Source organism: Lepidochelys kempii, chromosome 6 (genome assembly GCF_965140265.1).
Source record: "Lepidochelys kempii isolate rLepKem1 chromosome 6, rLepKem1.hap2, whole genome shotgun sequence".
NCBI classification, from domain to species: Eukaryota; Metazoa; Chordata; order Testudines; family Cheloniidae; genus Lepidochelys; species Lepidochelys kempii.
The window spans coordinates 24,086,413-24,110,821 of record NC_133261.1 but is presented as its reverse complement, the minus strand read 5'-3'; the positions used below and the strand labels follow the sequence as shown (position 1 = coordinate 24,110,821).

The window sequence follows — 24,409 nt, the reverse complement described above, 5'->3', positions numbered from 1 at the left end:
CACACCAGGCTACTGTATTGCACTGCCTGTTTCATATTTAACTCCATAAAAACCTCCATTTTTTAATATCCCCTGCGGCTCCAGCAGAACTTCCTGTCTGCCATAGTAATCAGGAGTCTTATAGCAGAATATAGGCTCATATAGCCACTGACTATGCTAAGGGGCAGTCTTACAGGATATATCTACACCGTAGCAGGGAGGTGTAATTCACAGCTCAAGTAGACACACATGCGCTACCTCTGATCAAGCAAATGCACTGAAAATAGCATGGCTGCAGCAGCATACCCACCTCTAGGAACACCCATGGGGGGGTGGGGGGACACATCTCAAAGAACTACAGTTACTGCATGAAGTGAGTAACTTCTCCTTTAAGTAGTGTCCCTATGCAGTGATGAGCTGCCAAAAGCTGAAGAACGAGTTCCTTTAATCGCTCCGGGTCTTCAGTGGCACTTCCGCGGCAGGTCCTTCAGTCGCTCCGGGTCTTCGCAGCACTGAAGGACCCGGTGCCAAAGTGCTGCCAAAGACCCGAAGCGCCGCCGGGTGAGTAAAAATTAAAAAGGCATTCTCAGGGGAGCCTCCCCAGCCGAGAGCTCAGATTGGCCAGACAGGACGGTCCCGTGGGCTGGAGTTTGCCCACCCCTTTAACAACCGGTTCTAAACCGGCTTCAAAATTTAACAACCGGTTCACGCGAACCACTGCGAACTGGCTCCAGCTCACCACTGTCCCTGTGGGTGCTCCACTTCAGGTGACTTCCTAGCAGTACCCCCAGCTGGGGGAAGGGAGAGCAGGAGTTTGGAGCCAAATCCAAGACTGAAGACAACACAGCACTTCCAACAGCAGCATCTGAGACTGGACCACTGCACATAGGCATATATGGAAAAGGCATATATGGAAGACCAAGTGGCAGCCCTACTAATGTCCAGAATAGGAACATTCTTGAGTAATGCCACAGAAGTAGACAGTGATCTTGTGGAATGGGCCAACATCCTAGAGGGAGGCCGTATACAATCAGAAATCTACCTTGGAGAGTCACTAATAGTCATGAACTGTCTGGGTGACTTGTTAAAATTACTTAGTTCTTTCCAAATAAAAAGGTTAATGCTGTCCTAACGTCCGAAGTGTGGTAAACAGCCTCCTCTCTGGACCAGTGAGGCTTGGGGGAAAAAACTGGAAGGTGGATAACCTGGTTGATGTTAAATTCAGATGACACCTACGGTAAAAATTTTGGGTGTGAGCTTAATGAAACCCACCACACATACATCATTAAGCAAAAAGGCACAACCCAATTTGTTTTCATTTCAGGTCACCTTTAAGATTATAATCCATCCTGACATGGGGACAGTAGTTCACTTTCTAGTTTAAGGTAATTCATCAGTTACAGTCTGAAGTGCGTAGAGAATATATCCTTTGGAAATATTTATTTGCACATCTCTGCATAATCATTTCAAACGTCTGATACTGGGAAGAATTTCAATTTTTCATCCTTTTCCGGGAATTGTCGTACACTACAGAAAATGACAGACTGTTCAAATTATTCACTTGACCACATGTTATTTTGAGTTACAATCTCTCCAAACAGACAGAACTTTTTAACACTTATTTGTACAGAGAACTTGGGCACTGGTGACAGAATACATCATTTTAACCTCAACTCCAACACCACTATATTGTTATAGTTATTTATTATTTGTTTTATGGTAGGGCTCAGCTGAGACCAGGGCCCCATTGTGTTGCAGGAGTCGGCAACCTGTCAGAAGTGGCGTGCCGCGTCTTCATTTATTCACTCTAATTTAAGGCTTCGTGTGCCAGTAATACATTTTCATGTTTTTAGAAGGTCTCTTTCTATAAGTCTTTAATATATAACTAAACTATTGTTGTATGTAAAGTAAATAAAGGTTTTAAAAATGTTTAAGAAGCTTCATTTAAAGTTAAATTAAAATGCAGAGCCCCCCGGACTGATGGCCAGGACCCGGGCAGTGTGAGTGCCACTGAAAATCACCTCACGTGCCGTCTTTGGCATGCGTGCCATAGGTTGCCTACCCCTGTGCTAGATGCTGTACATACACATAGTGAGAAAAGGCCCTCCCCAAAGAACTTGCATTCCAAATAGGCAAGCTAGACAAAGGGTGGGGAAAATGAAGCTTTCTTATCCCCATTTTACAAATGGGGGACAGAGACTGAGTGACTTGCCCAAGGTCACACAGGGAGTCAGTGGCAGAGGCAGTAATAAAATCCAGGTCTCTTGAGTACTAGACCACTGTTTTAAACACAAGACCATCCCTCCTCTTAAAGCTTTCACCAAATTATGACTGTTTGGCAGTGAAGATCTTTGTCTCAAGCTGTTCCTAGTGAATACGTTTTCACATCACTAAAACTATTGGGACACTTTTAGGGGCAGTCGGAGGAGAGAGTCCAAGATTTTAACAGACGATGGAGACTGAACTACCCTTCTTCCTTCATCTCAAGGCAAGAGACACTGTCAGAGCAGTGTGAAGAAACTTGCCAATCAGCATTGCCAACTCTCACTTTTATTGCAACTCTCACGGTATTTAATGTTTTACCTCAAGCTCCAGCTCCTGAAGATAAATCTGTTACAGAAGAATCTTTTTTAAAGTAAGTTTCTAGCCCCATGGTTGTGGAGAAAAACACATCCTAAAAGCTCAAAAACCAGCAGGCAAACAAGAATCGCAAATTATTATTTGTAAAATATATCATGATTTGGGGGTGGGGGGCAGGGGCGACTCATGATTTTTTAATGTTTGGGGTTGGCAACTCAATATGCAGTGAAATGTCATACACATAAAACCAAAAAGCTATAAGGGAGAAAAGGGTTGCTTCAAAAGCCACGAGAGAAACACATACGCTTCCATAGCCAGCTCGTGAACCAGAATATTCCAGCCAGAACCTTACCCACAATTTTCATTACCACCATTGTTTTATGTCATCATAGAAGATCACATCAAAACAAATAATGTAATTAAAAAGGCAATCACAATGTTATTGCAAAATTCAAATGGCACATTTAAAGACACACAACAAGGCCAGGGAATGAAAGTTCTCGCAGTGCTATCAACACATCCCCGTGGTGCATACGGTCTATTAGAAACACTGTAATACATTTAATAGTTAAATCTTGCCAGGCTTTTACTTGAAATTCAGATCATCCTTTTTCTTATTAACGCCTTTAAAAGTCCCTTGCTTGCTCAGTCTCCAGGTTTAATTCTTGGGATTTCCCTTCCCTTCCAAGAAAGAGAACATTTTCAGCCTAAATAACCTGATGGTGTCCTTTTCAATAATACATATTTTAATGTTAATGTAGTGCCAGTGAAAGGTGCCACTCTGGAGACTGAACTCCTCTGTTTGTCCCCATGCTCCCTGCACAATGCCATCTGCTGTATCCTGAACTGATCTGGAAGAGTAGATGGGTTCAGTCCCCCAGAACCATTAATTCCTTGGCCTCTTTGCTGAACCGGTCAGTGAGGGTGTCCAATGGTTTGGTCAGTTATCATGTGGCACCTGACAACCAGATTGAGACCATAGACACCATGAGAACTTTTATAAGTACCTTTATGGAGTCAGGGGCAAGGCAGGATTCCACCTCAATGACTCATTCACAAGGGAAGGCACTGCCTTTTAGGAGCAAAAGATGGGATTTGACAGTCAGCTGCTTTGTGAAACTGCCCCTCTCCTGTCTCTAGAAAAAACATTGACGTGGTTTCAACCCACATTTAACTTCGCCAGGAATGGCTGGAGTCCAGCTTTCCTTCTCTAGTTCAGCAGGGCTGGGGTTTGTGAGAACTTTAACACCACTGCCTGACTGATGGATTTACAGCCCTGGAAGCTGAGGTCCTCTGTATTCACTGAACACACAAGCGGCTGGGAAAGCATCCCCATGCCTCCTCACCAATGTACCCAATGTAGTGCTGTGAAGGGGGTCTCTGATAGGTAGAGGAATATTTCAGTCTCCATGCCAATTCAGTTCCTGGCTGATCCAAGAATGCCAACGAGTGATGCTTCCCACTAGGAAATGGATTGAGACCAAACTCATTTCGCACCCAAACACAGATGGCAGAAACTAAAATGCCAGCAACGTGGTCTGGATTTTGACCAGCATCCTAAGAGGTTAAAAGCAGTGGGGCGAGATCCTCAGCTGATCTAATTCAGCATAGCTCCATGGAAGACAGTGGAGCTACACTGATTAATGCCAGCTGAGGATCTGGCCCCAAGTCTTCATTATCTATCACCAAAACTATTCAGCGGAGCTGTCACCCCCCACAGTTCAGTGCTTTTCATTTTCCAGCTTAAGGGAAATGATTCTGTATTTGCTCTTTGCAGAAATTACTGAGCCTCAGGAGAGGGAATGAATATTCTTTTTTTTCTTTATTCTTTGGTGGGGGGGGGGGGTTCCCTGTCAGATTTTTACAAGGTTTAGACGGTTGATCCAGGTCAGAGGGGATGAGATACGTTCTTAGAGGCTGGTCTTAGAGGCTGGTCCCCTGGCGGGAAGCACAGACTGAATGTTACCAAGATGGTACATGCCAGTCATTTGGATGCTAACTGACACCAGCAGGCCTCTGGTGACTGACGCAAACATCCTAGCTATCACCACCTGGAGGCACTGCTGCAGGGAATAGCCCTGAGGAGCCCACAGGAAAGAAGTAGGTGTAAGGAAGAGGAGCAGCAAGGAGTCTTACATTTATCTAGAGCTGTCTATGTCACATATTTAAACCGGAGGAAAAATACTTCTGCCTTCCTGCACCACGCTGCTAAAAGTTCTACTTTAAAAAAAATCACTGTGGGTAATTTACATTTAAATGGAATTTGCTCATAAAGCAGATTCTTTTGCTGGTCATGTTTAGATTTATTCTCCCTCCCGCTTCTCAGGACATTGTGACATGTTGCTGCCAGTCTCCTCTTCCATTTCCTTTCCCCCCACCCTATATAATTAAAACCTCTTCCAAAATTAACTTTTCCAGGTCCCCATCTCCTTGGATCACTGCACTGCTCTGTCTCAGAGGATCGATATGCCTGACAGCGTGCGAGGTTGCCTGAATCCTGATCAGTTGCAGAGAACCTTGTTTAAGCCTCTTGGGGTGAATGAAATGTGAGCCAATCACAACCCGAGTACTAGGATGCTGCTCTTCCTGGTGAGAAATGCAGATTAGAATTGTCATTTTCTCTCCACCACTGAACTCAATGTCTTATTCTGAGATTTTGAGCCAGATCCTCCGTTGTCATAATCAGAAGAGCAACAGATTTATATTACCTTTACTTTTAAGCATCTTGTCTTCATAGGCCCAGTCTACTGAACTGGCCACTAGCTTTCAGAAAACTTGGTAAAAATTCTGACTTGAGTCACAAGTTTGATGACTTCATCATAGTATTCTAGACCTAGAGCACCTGCCCCTCCAGCATCCCCAAGCCTCATGTGCCTCTTATTTAAGAGCAAGTTCAATCTGATTAGGATGCAAATAAGTAAAATCATCCCAAAAGTTCAACAACTAAAATTCAGCACCTCCTTTTGCATAGCCTCAGAGCCAGGAAGCAAGTGGTGTTGAAAGTGGCTCAAACTGAGGTGCACTGACAGAGATTCAAAAAGTTTAGGGAACAAATCCTTCCCCATTCCCTAACTCCCAAAGGAAAGGAGCTCCAACCTGGATGTTACTGCCACTACTCTCCTCCCCACAAAATCCCCTCGTAGGCCCTTATTGAATCCCCTTAACTTTCTGGATCTAATTGTGAAATGCAGTCATCCTGGCAGCCTCTCAACTGGGCCCTGGTTCCCACTTAATTAAAAATCTCATTGGCTCTGGAGCATACACCACCACGAAGCAAGGAAGTTTCATGCGCGCCAGGTCAGCTGCCTTCTCCCACTCCTGTCTTGAAAACAAACAGGAGACAGAATGAAGGCAGAGAGCTGTTTCAGGGAAGAGGATGTTTCATTAGGGCAGGCTGAACATTTTCCAACAAAACTGCACTCCCATAGAAAAAAAGGTTTTTGACACAAATGTTTTCAAAAAAGGGCTGCTTTTTGCGCGTGCGCACACACACACACACACACACACAAATCAATTTTGTTGAAAAACTGAACATCCAAAACCCAACATATTTCAATTTAGAAATGCCACCATAGTGCCCCAGGAGAATTGTAGTGCAGATTCCTCATGCCCCCAGTTCTCTACAGCTGGGTTTCCCAACTGGACTATATCTTCTATGATGCATGATATCCAGGGATTCCCATAATGCACTGTGTTTGCTGCTCTTAACGCAGCAACAGAGTAAAGACCTGATTCTCTGCTTTTGAAAGAAGAGAAGTAATATATCTGCTCTTGCTGCTTATACTCTGCCCAGTGAAATTAGCAAAAACAAAACAAAACAACCACCCCCACTCATCAGTTTCCCTGCTGCTTCCAAAAGCTACAAGCAGCAGTAAGGAAAATGAAAATATCCAAATAAATTTATCTCTGATGATTGAGAAATCTACAAGCAGCAGAAATATGGTCATTCTAGACCTGTATTTGGTGGAGGAGAAGGCCCATTAGTCTGAGACAGAAGAGAGTGGAAATCACTATGCACATTACTGGCAGGGTTCAAGCATGCTTTTCCAGACAAGGAGAACAGGATATTTTTCTGATAATTACACTAATCTAGCCACTTACATTGTCGCCCACTACTATAGTATCTGAGCACTTCACAATCTTCAGTGCATTTATCCTCACAACACTCCTAGGAGGTAGGGAAGTATTATTATGCCATTTTACACACAGGGAACAGAGGCACAGCGTGACTAAATCACTTGCCCACAGTCACCCAGCAGGCCAGTGGCAGAGAAGGGAACGGAACCCCCCCATCTCTCAGTCCCCTACCCACTAGACTATCCCTCCTCCTAATAACCAAACCATATTTCTATGGAGTCTAAAGTATGATTCATAGATTATAAAGCCAGAAGAGATCATTCTGATCATCTAGTCTGACCTCTTGTATAACACAGGCTTTCGGACTTTCCTGAATTAATTTCGGTTTGAACTAGAGCATATCTCTGAGAAAAACATCCAACATTTACAAATTGCCAGCGATGGAGAATCGATCACATCCTTCATAAGTCATTCCAATGGTTAACTGCTCTCACCATTAAAAACGTGCACGTTATTTCCTATCTGAATTTGCCTAGCTTCAGTTTCCAACTATTGTCTCTAGACTGAAGAGCCCATTATCAAAGTTTTGTTCCCCATGGAGGTACTCAAAATGATCTTCAAGGAAAAAAAAATCCCTGCCCATGCAGATGAGGTGGCCATACTTGAAATGTCCAAACATGTTGGTAACTAGCATGGTTCTACTCCCAGTGTGGGCGAGTCCTTTGTCAGGCTCCTCCCACTTATGCTCCATTGTGCCTCTTTTTCCAGTTTTTTTTGGTTTGTTTTTTTTTAAATGTTTATAACAAGTGTGACAGGATCGGTCACAGAGACCCCCTTGGGACTGTCACCTGATGTGCTGAAATTACCTCTGAGCCTGTTTTCCCTGCCAGCTTGGGACTTCCAGAACCATGCCTGGTTGAGCCGGAAACACTAGCCTCCTGCAACACAGACCAGGGTCTGGTCCATGCCCCCAGAGCTGCAGACTTAACTGAAAACTGCTCAGCAGGTTACCTATCTCCAGCATCCAGAAACCCAGTTCCCAATGGGATCCAAATCCCAAATAAATCAGTATTACTCTGCATAAAGCTTATACAGGGTAGACTCAAATTGTCCACCCTCTATAACACTGATAGAGAGATATGCACAGCTGTTTGCTCCCCCAGGGTTTATTAACAAACAAAAGTGATTTTATTAAATATAAAAAGTAGGGTTTAAGTGGTTTCAAGTAATAACAGACAGAACAAAGTAAGTCATCAAGCAAAATAAAGCAAAAACACGCAAGTCTACGCGTAATATTCTAAGAAATTGATTACAGGTAATATCTCACCCTCAGATATGTTCCAATAAGCTTCTTTCACAGACTGAACTTCTTCCTAGTCTGGGCCCAATCCATTCCCCTGGTATAGTCCTTGTTAGTTCCAGCAGACATCTCAGGTGGTAAGCAGGGGTTTTATCATCACTGGACACCTTTGTCCTGTTCCAACCCCTTTTATAGCTTTGGCACAAGGCAGGAATCTTTTGTCTCTCTGGGTCCCCACCTCTCCTACTAAATGAAAAGTACCAGATTTAATATGGATTTCACCATCAGGTGACATGGACACATGTCACTGTAAGACCCCTAGTCTCCATTCCCCATGGGTTGGCCCACACGTACACAAGAAGGCTTGCACATAAATAAACCATTTACAACCAACTGTCCTAGTCAATGGGAGCCATCAAGATTCTAAACCACCATTAATAGTCCACACTTTGCATAATTACAATAGGACCTCAGAGGTATAGGTCATATTTCTAGCTTCAGATCCAAGAAGGATACATGCATACAAATAAGAGGAATACATTCAGTAGCTTATAACCTTTGTTATGATACCTTACAAGAGACCTTTTGCATAAAGCATATTTGTTGCATCATATCACACTCATAAGCATATTTCCATAAAATATATGGAGGCCATACGTGTCACAACCAGGTTTGGTCCTGCCTGCATGAATGAAACAAAAATAATAATATAACTATGTTAAGCAAACAGGACTCCAGCACCGGTACTTTAATATGGTTATAACACATTCAAGTACATAAACAACAGTAGTCACACCTTAAGGTCCTGATCAGGACCCACTGCATTATTTTACCACATTGTACAAAAAAGAACTAGATAAGTTAATGGAGGATAGGGTCCATCAATGACTATTACCCAAGATGGTGAGGGATGAAACCCCATGCTCTGAGTATCCCTAAACCTCTGACCGCCAGAAGCTGGGCCTGGACAACAGGGGATGGATCACTTATTAATATCCCTGTTCTGTTAATTCCCACTGAAGTACCTGGCATTGACCACTGTAGGAAGATGGGATTACTGGGCTAGATAGACCACTGGTCTGACCCAGCATGGCGATTCCTATGTTCTAATGTATGTTCTGTACATACACATCGTGAAAGTTTCTGCCTCAAAGAGCTTACAGTCCAAATACAAGAGAGATGGGCAGGGAAACAGGCACAGAGGCAGAATGACTTGCTAAAGTTTATACACCAAGCTAATGACAGAACCAGGAACAGAATCCAGGCCTCCCAAATCCCAGCCCGTTGCCCTATCCGCTGAACCACACTGCCTCTAGCATGCTTTAGTTCCATTCAAGCAAACCTGAATAGATGAATCTGTGTTCAAACTTGGTCATCCCCAGATCACAGGAAGCATAAGGCACAAACACAGTACATTGTATTTTGTAGACAAGGCCTAAAATAAACCAGAACGAACTGAGAATCGCTTCCTTTGGGCCCTCTGGGTTGACCTTCCCTTTCCTATTTGTGTGTTTTGTCACTCAGCAAAATATATATATAAGTTATGGATACAAAGCATAAAATGCAAAACTAGCCAAAATTTCGGGGTGGGGGGCTGGGGGGTGGTAAAAGAATACTGAACAAGTACCAACATCATTTCAATAAAAAAAGAATGAGAAATATTACCTAGCGAGTTCCAAGAAGGTTAGTATTACAAAAGGAACAAAATATTGGCTTGACACAGGGAAAAGATCCTCCTGAATACAAATTTGTTCCATGCAGAAAAATAAAAGGAGCTACCCTTGCTACAAAAGAAATTAAGTAACATACGGTAAAATCGGGAGGGGGAACCACACAAATGGAAAAAAAAACAAGGGCTCTGAAATCTCTGTTGTTTCATATAGTTCTCCCCCTTGCAAAGCAGACGATTTATACTTTTTCCTTGGAAATGTAGTTCTTGTGAAATTGGACCTGAGTGTGTGGACTCCATTAGAATACCTCTTCTTCTGTCCCCAGAGAACTATAATACTGATTTATTGGACAGAGAAATGTGCCTTGCACTTCCATACAAGACATTCTTCGGATTTCTGAAGTTAATCTAGGACTCAGTTGGATAAGTGATAGGCTGACACTGGTAGAAAGATACAGCAAAAAAAAAGAAAAGAAAAATGTTTGTGTAGATAACAGAAGGTTTTTGAAGGCCAAAGAAATTTCCACTCCCCAAACACAGAATGGGAGAATAAGCAGGAAAAAATTAAGGGAGGAAAACTCAATTCAAGGAGGTAGAAGAACACCCAGAGACTAATCTGAACCAGTAACTTATAATTAGCTGTGATTAATAAACAGTTCTAGAAGAGCACCTAGTCTCTAGCAATATTAGCATGGAGTTTGGAGCTCAAAAGGCAGAACCAGGTCTTGAAAAATTCACTCGCCTATTCATCCAGCATGAATGAAAGCTTTCACTTGCGAGGGTGGAGTCTAAATGTGTACGTCCAGTTAAATTAAGAGTTAGCCTTTACAGCCGTAAAGAAAATCTTCCAAATAGGGGCCAAATACAGACAGATGCCGGGCTGTCTTTCTGAGTCTGCAGATTGGCAGCTTCAGTGCTTCTGCTGCTGGTCATAGCTTTGAAAAACTGCAGAGAAATGATAGGAACAAGATTCTCATCAATTTTGCTGCTCCAAAAATCAGAGCTTGTCAATTCACATTAGCAGAGCCATCTCCTGGCTCCCAGTGCATGGACAGAACTATTAGAACACACCCTCACTCAAGGAGGAAGAAAAAGGACATACATTAAAAAAAAAAAAAAAGCACAAAATAAATCTGAATGATATACACCTTGATGGGCCAGATCCTCGGCTGAAGTACGCATGTGCAACTGTTTGCAATGATAACTGTACCTACTTATGCCAGCAGTGAATCTGGCCTGATTAGACTGTAAGCTCTTTGGGGCAGGGACTCTCTTTTTGTTCTGTATTGGTATGGCCCCTAGCACAAAGGGGCCCTGATCCATGACATGGGCCCCCAAGCGTTGCCAAACTATAAATAATAATGGCGTACAATCAGGGCACCTCTGAATAAAAGGACATTTGTTGGCCCCCCACACAGGTTCAATATGGTATAATTAGTGCTACCCTTTGAACCCCTTAGGAACTGGCCATCAGCCATTCTTTCACCCCACAATGGAAGTCACATAAGAGCAGGGTTTGAAAGGTAATTCCTTAATGCTCTGAGACCACCCTCACAGGAGCACCAATACATAGTAAGATTGGAAAGCAGTTTCTACTGTAGAAAACCTGTTTCAAACATTTGCCGTTTCAGCCATGACTTTCCATGCTTAGCGTCTGGCTCAAAATAAACGATGGGAGAGGGCAACAGAAACTCCCAACTTTCCTCATCGTAAAAAAATAAAAATCAATACGTGTAAAATAAATAAAAATACTTTTAAAAAAATAAATCGAGTCACGCTTCTCTGAGGGGCTACAGCAAAGTTTGAAAGGGGTCAGTGCAACAAAAGCAACAGGAATGTCAGCTTGGCTACACTACACACGAGGCGTTTCATACAGCTGACAAACTAGACATTTAAAGTAGATGTTCATCCTTCAGCCCCCCATGACATTTGATAATGAGTGAGGTGAAGGGAACTGTAATTACAGAGGTGGAGAATTATTCAAGATCAGGCAGGTTTGTGGTAGGTTAGTTTCACTGCTGTAGTTAGGACATATTTTAAATGATACCCCGGGTGCATAGAGCATATGAATGGATGCCATTTTTATTAAAGCTAAATAAATAAGATTAAATGTAAAGATCTGTGCCTTTGTTAAAATAGCTCTGATAAAAATCACATATGGGATGTGCAACACAGCAGATCTGGCTCTGATGAATCTTCCTCAGTCAAACTGTAATGGAGAGGGCTTTTTTTAAATTAATCTGAATGAAATTATGAGCATGGAAGTTAAAATCCTGTAAGAGCAATTTGGCAAAAGCATTTAGCCCTGGATTAGAGCTCTAATAGAGGGAGAAGAAAAGAGCAATTTGTTTTCTAGCTACGTGTTTTGAGCTGAAATCTTGAAGTAGCTCATCTACATTGTTTTTCAACAGTTAAGGTTCATTACACTGAGAATTTTAAAAAATGTCTCTCACTGTTGATCTATTATTTGTATTGTGGCCCTCCCTAGCAGCCCCAGTCATAGACCGGGACCCCATTGTGCTAGGCTCTGTATAAACACAGGACAACAAGACAGTCCTTGCCTCAAAGAGCTTCCAATCTAAGGTTAAGACAAGAGACAACAGATGGATACAATAGGCAGGGGGAGCACAAGGAAACAATCAGACGACTGATTGGACAGGCAGCCATCTAGCACTAGTGCTGGTTGACAGGCCGCCCGTGTTTTGCTTTTGTTTGTATTTGTCAGCAGCCAATCAGTACTAGCATTCCTTGTGTTATTTATCTTACAACTGTGCCTAGAGCAGGGGTTCTCGGGACTCATTTTTTGGTGGCCTCAGAGTACAGCCACCAACTCGTGCTGGTGGCCGCTCTCACACTTTTCCCTAAAATACTTAATTAGCTTTAGGAAAAAAATAAATATGCACATATACACTTCCAAATCATTGTAATTTTTATTTAGGACTAGCTAATAAGCCTGTTGTGAAAAGTGATCTTAACAGACATGCAAGTACTGTATCACTTTTCACAGACGACTTACTCAGCCCCAGCAAGCCTGGGGACAAATTAAGCTCTGGATGGGAAGGGAGGAGGGCCAAGGGAGGCAGCAGGGGGCTGCAGCCTGAAGCCCCATGTCCGGAGCCCAAAGCTACAGAGCCGGGAGCTCGGGGCTGGAGCCCTAAGCCCCGCGGCCAGGGCCTGCCCCCCTTCAACCTCAGGGCTGAAGTCCAAACCACTCCTGGGAAGGTGGGGAACTCACCGGCTGCCTCTTTCTCCAGCCTTGTGTCCAAGGTGTCTCGGGAGGGATGTGGAACAGGAGAAGGAGAACCCCTGCTGGCAACCCCAGCAACCAACACCATGAGCACTAGGGAGGGGAAGGGGCCGCTACTTTGCTCTTCTCCCCCGCATAACAGTCCAGGAGGCTGTGGCCACAAGAAAAGTCCCTGGTGGCTGCATGTGGCCACAGTGGCCGCATTTGAGAAACGCAGGCCTAGAGGTTCCAACCAGTCCCAGGACCCCATTGTGCTAGGCCGTGTACATACACATAGTAAGGGGACAGTCTCTGAGATCTGATCATCTAAATAGACAGGAAGGGAGGCATTACTATCCACACTTTACAGACAGGCACAGAGAGATTAAATGACATGCTCAGGATCACACAGGAAGCCTTTGACAAAGCTAGGAACTGAACCCAGATCTCTGGCATCCCAGGCCACAGCCCAAATCACAAGTGCCTCTCTTCATTCCCTAGCACTGGCGAACCTGCACTGGTACTAGACCAACAGTGGGAGAATTCCTTAAAACCTTCATTATGCACAAGGGCTTAGGGAATGTGGATGACAGACAGACCGACATCACTAGCATGAAGTCAAGCATAGCATCCAAGGGGTTTTCCCAATAATGAGGAAACCTTCAAAGAATCCAGAGACCCAGTGGAGGCTAGAAGCTTACAAGCAGTTTCACTTCTTCACACAAACCAGAGGAACTCTGTGAGAGGAGGTCATTAATTATGAACTATATATACTACTCTTTGTATAATTACTGTTGGTACAGTGTGTCAGCTTCTTCTCTGGGTGGAGGGCAAGATTTTCAATCGGGACTATTAATATTGGACAGCCATCTTAATACACCATAAAGGGGCCTGATTTTTCAGAGGGCAGAACTTTGTGAAAACCAGGCCCCTTTGAGGTGTCTCAAGCCGGGCCCCTAAAATCAGTAGTCACATTCAAAAATCATGGCTACAGGTATAGTAGTTGTTTTCTGTGCTCTACTAACTCAAAAGGAGTACTAAATGGGGAGAAGACTGCTAGGTTAAAAAGCTTTCTGCTCTCAGAAAACAAGAGCATAACACGATCCAATGGCTCAAAGCGAAGATAGATAAATTCAAACAAGAAACAAAAGGCACACATTTTTAACTGCAAGGGGTAATCCACCATTGGAACAACTTTCCTGGTGTTGAAGCAGATTCTCCATCACTTGGAATCTTTAAAGCAAGACAGGATGTTTGTCTAAATAATGCGCTCCAGCTCAGCCAGAAATAGTGGGCTTGACTCAGGAATAGCTGGATGAAGTTCTGTGGCCCGTGTTGTACAGGAGGTCTGACTAAGTGGTACCACCTGGCATTAAAATCTAGGAACTTGTTAGGTGACAAGAGAACAGAAAGAATGCTTGTGACTGCAGGGATGTAACATATTTATTAAGTTTGCTTAGAGATGAGATTTGCAGGGGGTGTTGCTCTAAGAAGCGACACACAGCATTTCAAAGAATGCAGCAGTACTGTCAGAGGCTCCAGTGAAACAATAAAAATCTATCAAATCCATTTATCAAAGCTTCTGCAGTTCCCATTTCCAAGCAGGAGAAATTTTAATAGGTATTGAGCAAAGAATCCGATCTGGAGCAAGTGGCAAGATTTTGGAAACCAAAATGTCAGGAGAATTTTGCACAGGCCCATCAGCACTGGGTGTTTAATTCTGAATTAATTCTAAAGGGTTCATTCTCCCTTCTACGAGGCTTATCCAAAGCCCATTGGAATCAATGGGAGTCTCTCCATTGACTTCAGAGGGCTTTAGATTAAGCCCAATATGTACAGGCCATTTCTAGTAATGGTGACTAAAGCTGTGTGCACACACTGAGCGGCAAGGCTGTGGGAGCCCTTCTTGTTCTCTCTGGGTCAGAGGGCAATTTCTTCACACGCTTGTTCTATGAAAACCTAAAGCACATTTTAAAAGGTAGGAAATGTGGCCTGGCAGATTGTGCACCGTGCTGGGACTCAAAAGAATCAGGGTCCATTCCCCACTCTGCCACTAGCCTGATGTGCGACCTTGGGCAAGTCCCCTGACCTCCCTGTGCCTCAATTTCCCCTCCCACGCTTTGTCTGTTTAGGACAGGGACTGTCCCTTATTAGGTGTGGGTAGAGTGCTTACCACAATGGGGACCTCAGCTATGACCTCTGATCATTATTACACTACAAATAATAACCATCTTTCCTGCATCAGTCCTTTAACCTCCTGCATCCTACAACATGATGTGCCCTCAGCAGGGCATGGTTAGCTCTCGCATCACACAAAGACAGAGCAAACACTCACTGGGGTACACCAGGACATTCACAGAAAGAACTGAACAGGTGCTAATGGAGACAGGAAGCAAAACCAAGCAAGGAGGGAATTCAGCCCCTGCTCTGATCTCAGAAGCAAGCAGAGATTTACTCTCACCATTTTAGCACCTCGGAAAACCTCTCTGCACTCAAAGCTTCCCCTCTTTGGAAAGCCGATGAGGACACACAAGTTCTGCTGCACATGGGACTGTTGTCTAAGATTTATGTGCTAATAATCTCCAAACTGGTTTACTGAACCCATTTCTATCCCACCCTTCCTGCCTCACAGTCCCACTCACCTCCCAGAAGGGAAGTGTGTTTGGGTTAATAAAAAGCTAAGAATAATCCAGATTTTTGCCTCCAACAAGTCAAAGCTTTGAATAAACCGTTTGAAAGAGTAATGTGATTAATCTGACCACTGAATTGCTACAGTGCTTCCCTGTTCAGTTTTTAAAAACATTTCAGAAACATTAAATAGGAAGAAAGATTCCCTGTGGGCAGGTTATTCTCTAACCTCAGGGTTTCTTGCACCTTCCTGCTCTGAAGCAGCTAATGGCTACTGTCAAAGACAAGACAGTGGACTGGATGGACCATGAGTCTGATCCAATCTGCCAGTTCCTACATTCCTATCCTATTCATATATTCCTATGAACCTTTCAGTCATTCCCCTTATTATGTTCCCCAAACCAACACCAAAGCTGCTAAGACTAACATGCAAAGGGGAACACATCGCCCTTTGTGGTTCATTCCCTCTGCCTCCACTTCATTTGTGGAACAGAAACCATGTTCTCTCCTGGAATACCCCCAAAATGCACACATCTCACCCACAGCACAGACGCAAGTCACAGTTCTCCCTTGACAACAACAGCGGCTGATACCGAGGAAGGGGTGATCAGCCATACAGGTCTCCCCGGGCTGGGATCCAAAGTGAGACTTTTTTTTTTTCTTTGCAATGTGGAGCCAAATACATTTCTTCAATTAGCTTGGTCCCCTGCATGATGCAGCTGACCTGTTCACTTGCCAAATTCTGGGGAATATACTTGAAATCTGAACCTTAAAGTCAAATTCTAATTTACTCCGCTCCCGTCCTGCTCACCCAACTGCAGCAAAGAGTTGAGGAATGGCAGACGAGTTGCTTATACTATTCTATCCAGTATAGAATCAAATTAATTACATTTGCCTTTCCCTCCATTTGTTTGCTCGCACAACATTTCCAGTAACTTCTTGGAATGTACTGGGGACAACTTCTTGTTTCAGAAACTGGAGGAAGTAACCCGGGTGAGGAGGAGGGAGCCATTTTAGACTTGCTTCTGACCAACAGGGAGGAATTGGTTGCAAGTCTGAAGGGGAAGGCAATTTGGACCATGAAATGATATATTTCATGATTCTAAGGAAAGGAAGGGGTGAGACCAGCAGAATAAGGACAACGGACTTCAAAAAAAGCAGACTTTAACAAATTCAGAACAGGTAGGTAAGCTCCCATGGGGGAAAAAATCTAAGGGAAAAAGGAGTCAGTGAGTGCTGGCAGGTTTTTCAAGGTGACAATATTAAAAGCTCAACTGCAAACTATCCCAATGCAACAAAAAATAGGAAGAATAGTAAGAGACCAGTATGGCTCCGTTGGGATCTCTTTAATTACCTGAAAATCAAAAAGGAATCATACAAAAAGTGGAAACATGGACAGATTGATAAGGAGGAGTACAAAAGAGCAGCACAAGAATATAGGGATAAAATCAGAAAGACTAAAGAACAAACTGAGTTGTGCCTTCCCAGGGACTTAAAAGGCAATAAGAGAAGGTTCATTAAATACATTTGGAGCAAGAGAAAGACAAAGGAAAGTGTAGGTCCTCTATTTAGCGGGCATGGAGAGTGCTGTTCTGCTGTGCTAAAATTCCCACTCCAGTGCTATACATCACTTCAGTGGCTGTTGGAGCGATTGAGCAATCAGGAAGGAAAGAGCAAATGCATCACTTTTCTCAGGGCTGAGAGAGAATTTTATATCTGTCGCCCTGGCACAACTCTACTCACCCACCCATCTGGGGCAAGTGATTGTTTTGAAGAAGGTTATTTGGCAGTGAAGTAGCTGGACACTGAATAGATTTTAGTGGTCTCAGTAAGTTAGTGAATTTTCTTGACAAAAGAGATCCATGCCGAAAGCCAACACAAAATATGCACACCTACTGCAGTACATAAGCACAACGGCACAAAACAAAGAAACCAAGAAAATCACACATCACTGTCCATTCCTAGGCACTGGCCAAGTAATACAAATCTAGGGTATCAAAGTTTTCTCATTGCCCCAGAACTGGGCAGGCACCCTCACTGAGGCCAGCCTGAGGCATGCCCATACGAAGTCTTCTTCTAATTATGATCCAAAAGCAGCTTTGGAAGCCAGCACTGAAGCACAGCAATTGTACAGAAACAGATGCTTGTGAAGAAATGCACTCAATCTACCTATGGTATTTATATGGCACCCATCATCATAGCATTTAGGTGCCTTAAAATCTTTAACACACACCCGTGAGAGTAATGAGGTGTTATTATCCCATTTTACAAATGGAGTACTCTCTCTTACACGCGTATGGCATCTGTACAGCAACGCTATATCAATGTAGCTGCAGGTCCATACACCATTTCAAGGCCTCCTCTGTGACACTGGAGATCATCCAATCATCTTTGACTCCATATGTGATAAATGGGAGGGAAGGGGGGAGCTCCCTTATATGGACACCCAGCCAACCAGTTAGCTTTAAAAACCCCTGTTAGAACCGGGTCTCTACTTGCTTTACCTATAAAGGGTTAACAAGCCCACAGTAAAAGGAAAGGGAGTGGGCACCTGACCAAAAAAGAGCCAATGGGAAGGCTAGAACTTTTTAAAATGGGGAAAAAACTTCCCCTTTCTCTCTGTTGTTGTTTCTCTGGGAAAGAGGGGAACAGGGAGCAGTTACGCTATGAGAAGCTTTAAGCCAGGTATGATCATAAATCATCAGATCCCAGAGCTACTTATTTGGAACTCCCAAATGTGTAAGTAGATCAGGAATGTTTAGAAAGACGCAATTAGGTGTATTTCTGTTTATTTCTTATGGCTAGTGGACTCCTCTGTGCTAACCCCAGATGCTTTTGTTTGCTTGTAACCTTTAAGATGAACCCGCAAGAAAGCTATTTGGGGTGCTTAATTTTTGGAATTTCTCTTTTAAAACCTAGCAAAAACCTACGTTTCTTTTTTTGTTTGTTTTTAATAAAAGGTACCTTTTTTTTTTTAAAGAAGAGGATTGGATTTTTGGTGTCCTAAGAGGTTTGTGCATATATTAATTAGCTGGTGGCAACAGGTAATTGCCTTTGTTTTCTTTCTCAGCTCTTCCCCGAGGTGGGGAGGGGTTAAAGGGCTTGAGGGCACCCCACACGAAGGAATCCCCTTGTAATTTCATAGAATATCAGGGTTGGAAGGGACCTCAGGAGGTCATCTAGTCCAACCCCCTGCTCAAAGCAGGACCAATCCCCAATTTTTGCCCCAAATGGCCCCCTCAAGGATTGAACTCACAACCCTGGGTTTAGTGCACCTTCCTGGGTTCCAAAAGGGGTTTTCCATTTGGGTAGTGGCAACATTTACCAAGCCAAGGTCAGAGAAAAAGCTGTAACCTTGGGAGTTTAATACAAGCCCGGAGTGGCAAGTATTAATTTTTAATCCTTGCAGGCCTCCGCACTCTAAGTGCCAAAATGGGGAATCAGCCTTGACACCCTATTTGGGGCACTGTGTTATGTGTTCAATGGTTTGGATGTTCTCACCTCAGTCGCACAAAGGGGAATCTTTGATTTTCCACTTGTGCATCAAGTAGATGTATCTTCCATGGTTTGTTTGGATACACTTCAACACGATCCAAAGTCTGCATGGCAGGTTGAAACCAGGAGGGTGGCTTGTTGGGTGTGTAATAATATGCTTGTTTGGAGAAGTAGATGAGGTCTGGACACTTTGCCATTCCCTGGCCAGATACAGAGACATGAGTTGGTCACGTGTGGTCCAGAGTGGTTTCTGCAATTCCAGGTGTTGCTGGGGTATGTTATCCATAATCTGCCAGATGGGAAGTTCTGGGTAGTCTTCACAACGTTTAAGTTCTGTGTTGTGGCTATATGCTGGCGGATATATGGAGGTTCAATGTTTGCTAATGCAGAAAGCCATGGCAGAGGTGATACTTTTAACGTATGGGGTACTGAGGCACTGTAAGGCTATGTGACTTTATCAAGGTCACATAGGAAGTATGTGGACAGAGCAGGGAATTGAAAATGGGTCTTCTGAGTGCTAGGCTAGGACTCTAACCACTGGATGCATGCAGTCCAGATTGTACTTGTGTGGAGCATTTAGAAGACTTTCTACCAGAACTACAGAGTAGAGGAGGTCAACCATGGAAGAATGACCAGTGCACTATATTAGGGGTAAGACCAAATGAAGTGGGGCAGCTGAGACAGCAATGCCTGCTGTCTACTTTAGCACTGCACAAGTGCAGATTGATGCTCTAGTGAGCCTTGCTCAGAACAAGTGCAATCCCAATGAAGCTGTGAATGCCTCTGCATGAAAGTGATCTATTGTGGGTACTGGGGCAGTCAGGCTTGGGCCCGCTGAGAACTAAAGGCCCCACACCTTCAACCAAGAAGGAGGGACCATTAAACGAAGACCACAAAAGAATTTGTGGGGCAATAAATGAGAAAAACAGAAATGGAATGAGCTCATAGGTTAAGAATTAGGGAACCTGAAGGGGACAGAGCAGAGAATTCCCCCCCACCACAGCACCCACTGCTCTCAAAGTCATCTAAGGAGTATGTGAAAACTGCCCAGAAGAACTCTCCCCGGGTGAATGGTGGGGAATGAGTTTGGGTGGTGTGTTAAAGAGCTGCTAGGGGGGTGCAAAGGTGAAATGCTGTAATGTAGACAAGGCTTCGATGTTCGCCTCCCACAAAGCCACACTTTGTCCCAAGTTAGTTTTGATGGAGATACCTTTGGTGACACAGCAGGTCTCCCAATCCTGCAACAATCCTGGTGCATCTAAGGGCCAAAGGGGGAAGGGATTCTGAAAACAGTCTCAGAAGACAGATTTAAGATCAAAGATGAATGTGGGGGATTGATGTTGCAATCAACATGAGAAATCATACAGGTCGATGTCAAAAGAACAGCCGTGGGATTTTAGTTTGCTGGGAGTGAAAACCATGGGCTGGTTTACAGTGCTAATCCCTGACCTTTCAGGCTATTTGCAAACAAAAACACTCAGAATCTAATCTGAATCCTCTTTAAAATAGTGCTGGGCAGCTAAATGTTATGGGCCAGATCCTCAGATTGTGTAAACTGTTGTTAACAGAAGAGCGGCCCTACTGGGTCAGACCAATGGTCCATCCAGCCCAGTATCCTATCTACCGACAGTGGCCAGTGCTAGTTGCCCCAGAGGGAGTGAACTTAACAGGTAATGATCTAGTGATCTCTCTTCTGCCACCCATCTCCACCCTCTGACAAACAGAGGCTAGGGACACCATTCCTTACCATCCTGGCTAATAGCCATTAATAGCCTAACCTCCACAGAATTTTCCAGTTCTCTTTTAAACCCTGTTTTCGTCCTAGCCTTCACAGCCTCCTCAGGCAACGAGTTCCACAGGTTGACTGTGTGCTGAATGAAGAAGAACTTCCTTTTATTTGTTTTAAACCTACTACCCATTAACTTCATTTGGTGACCCCTAGTTCTTAAATTATGGGAACAAGTAAATAACTTTTTCTTATTCACTTTCTCCACACCACTCATGATTTTATATACCTCTATCATATCCCCCCTTAGTCTCCTCTTTTCCAAGCTGAAAAGTCCTAGCCTCTTTCATCTCTCCTCATATGGGGCCTGTTCCAAACCCCTAATTGTTTTAGTTGCCCTTTCTGAACCTTTTCTAATGCCAATATATCTTTTTTGAGATGCGAGGACCACATCTGTACGCAGTATTCAAGATGTGAGCATGCCATGGATTTATATGAGGGCAATAAGATATTCTCCGTCTTATTCTCTATCCCTTTTTTAATGATTCCTAACATCCCATTTGCTTTTTTGACTGCCGCTGCACACTGCGTGGAAGTCTTCAGAGAACTATCCATGATGACTCCAAGATCTTTCTCCTGATTAGTTGTAGCTAAATTAGCCCCCATCATATTGTATGTATAGTTGGGGTTATTTTTTCCAATGTGCATTACTTTACATTTATCCACATTAAACTTAATTTGCCATTTTGTTGCCCAACCACTTAGTTTTGTGAGATCTTTTTGAAGTTCTTCACAGTCTGCTTTGGTCTTAACTATCTTGAGCAGTTTAGTATCATCTGCAAACTTTGCCACCTCACTGTTTACCCCTTTCTCCAGATCATTTTTATGAATAAGTTGAATAGCATTGGTGTTGCTCCACTGAAGCCTCTGGAGTGACACTGATTAAAATCAGCTGAGGAACTGGCCACATAAAAAGTCAGGAAGCCTCTGTCCCAGGTGATGTGGTCTATCAGTTAACAGAGGATCCTTCTCGCTCATACCCTTGGCCTCTCCTCCTGGGGCGCACCTGGCCTAAACTCATAATCTACACTGAAGTCTGCTTATAAAGTGAATTCTCTATAGGCAAAGGCTACAATCTGTGAGATTAATGGGGAGAAACAAAAGGAAACATCCATGACAAGATTCTGTTGTCTCCTGAAAAGGCAGAGTGAACTCTTGGATTCTGTACATAGCAGAGGATCTCTGAAGAGTGTTTTATCAGTCACATAGACTGAGCCTCCTTTTTAACTTCCTGTGAATAAAATAATTACTTATGTTCAATACAAAATCAAAGGAAATGCAAGTGCCCAGCTAGCTGGCTCCAAGCACTGCACACTGCACAGACCCCTACATTCCACCATTCCTATTTTTCAAGTGATCTCTACATTCCAGCTCGCAAAAGAAAAGGAACCAGCAGTATCCAAAGAGCTCAGAAATCCCAGTTAAGCTGATTGGGAAGAACAGCACTGATACAACGTGCAGCCATAGCCTTGATCAGTATTCCTAATACTTCAAATATACGGCTTAGCTGTGTGTGGCATTTGGAACTAGCCTTCAAGCTGAGTAGCTGTGTTTTCTTTGACTTTGAGCCGTTGTTTTAATTATTTTTAATTAAAGTAATCACTTTTGCTCAATGCTGCCTTTGTGACAGGTACAGCACCATCATCTGCCATGCAATCTGCAAGCTCACTCGTTTGCAAGGGCTATCTTCTGCTATTTCCCAAATCAGATATTATTTATGTATTCACAATACCAACAACGGCTAGGAAGACATACTGCGTCCGTGCTCATATGTCAAATCCTTTCAACTGAAGTTTCTTGGCTTTTTAACAGTGCTACTTGTTCGTTTTCCCATTCTCGTCTGTTGTATTATATATACGTAAGGGAAGCTCAACAGCAGTCTGAACACAGATTGTTCCCTTCTCTTGCCCCTGACCCAACAAGGACAATCCAGGCTCGGCACCCAAATCTCACTGAAATTCAATGGGATTTGAGCATTTGAAAATTCCATCCCAAGTCGGTGGGGTTCTCAGGTTCTCCTGAAAACAAATGCTTATACACAAGACTCATTCCAGGGCTCCACCTCCACCGCCACCGCTCTCCCCATATGTGCCCAACATATAGAGACACACCATAGATGCATTGAGCTCTCCAGATTGGAATGACATGCAGGCATCTCATTTCGTGGATAAGAGGAGCACTGTTGCAAATACTTATTACACCCTACTTTAAAAAGGTATTCAAACTCCACGATCAGGTGAACATGTTCTGTTGAGTTACTGATGAGGGAAAGCAGAAGATTTGCAGCAAAGTCATGAAAAGATTGTACTGAGATTGGAAGGGGAAAATGTTTTCTTCATAGTATTTTTAGCTCGGATTTTCAAAAGGGCCTAATGGAGTGAATTAGGCACCCAACCTGCATTGAAGCACCTAGCACCCTTAGACGCCTTTGACTATCCCAGGCATCAATTTCCAAAGCATTAATAGAACCACTAGAGATGCAAAAGGCCTATCAAAGCATCTAATCTGCCCACATGCTAGGGCTGGTTTGTTACCCTATACTATATTCTTGAGTGCTTGGTCCAGTCCACTTTCAAAGCATCTAACGGAATCATCTCTCACTACAGGGCTCTGATCCCAGCTCTCCCCACCAATGTTTTCTTCTCCTTCATGATTCAAATGAAATGCATCTCGATGCAAAGGATAAATGGCACGACTCAAGGTGAAAGATATACCTGATGCTGGATTTTGCTAGCAAGAGAAGGATCAAATACGCACACATTGAATTGGCCTCAGTTTAAAGTGTGGATATAGTCAGAAGACAATGCTGCTTGAACATTCCAGGCATCATGCTGAGCTTCCAGTGCTTACATTCAGGAAAAAACCAATATAGCCCCTGGGTTTGAGACTGGCAAACTGAACAATTTCTCATGTAGAAAATCAAATTGATGGAGCATAAATGTGGAATAACCAAGAGGTGGTTTTCACAAAGACGCTTTCTGCGTCACGCTGCCTCACCCAAAAGGATTCCAAGTGCAGAAACTTACCGGGGCTGGTAGTTTTGCTGATGCCACACACGATGGACAACGATGAAACCTTGATCTCCCACAGCAATAATGGCCTTTCAGTGCTGCCACTGTAAAACAAACAAACATACATACATACATATCAGTAAACTAAACAGATGATGACTCAGGAGACACTTCACGAATGCAGGAAGTGCAAGAGAGGTGATTTCTTTTCAATCCAGTCACTTTTAAAACCCTAACACCAGTGCGTAATCTGTAATGAAAGACGTGCTGGGGTTCGAACAGTTTCTTTACTTTCATGACTGATGCCGCAAGCCCTGAGGTGTTGGGGTAATATACTGCCAAACCTAGTGGTGCCAGGGCTGAGCCCTGGCACAAATTAAACAATGCCTAACACCTTACCCCATAGCTCCCAACCCCTCATCTTTGCTCCTATCCACATATTTAAAACCTCAGTAAAAGCTTGGTACCAAAATAAATTACTGAAAGCAAAATTCATACTATAAAAATCACCCTAGAGTGACCAGATGGAGGGGAGGACCTCGCTGGTTGATTTCCCACTCATTATCAGACAAGGGAAGACCTTCTTGTCTAAGCAAATTTGTATATAAAATAAGAAAACTGCTGTGGAAATGTGATGGTGGTAGGAGTGGGGGAGCGG

General features: G+C 43.5%; 1 protein-coding gene across 2 annotated transcripts in view; it reads right to left on the bottom strand.

Moving 5' to 3' along the window:
• Positions 1-23,853, bottom strand: part of TSPAN4 (tetraspanin 4) — a 518,538-nt gene extending 494,685 nt beyond the window's left edge. For both annotated transcript variants that reach the window (XM_073347182.1, XM_073347184.1), the window contains exon 1: positions 23,767-23,853. The gene's annotated coding sequence lies outside the window, so the exon portion shown is untranslated. The remainder of the gene's footprint in view (positions 1-23,766) is intronic.
• Positions 23,854-24,409: the final 556 nt, after the last annotated feature.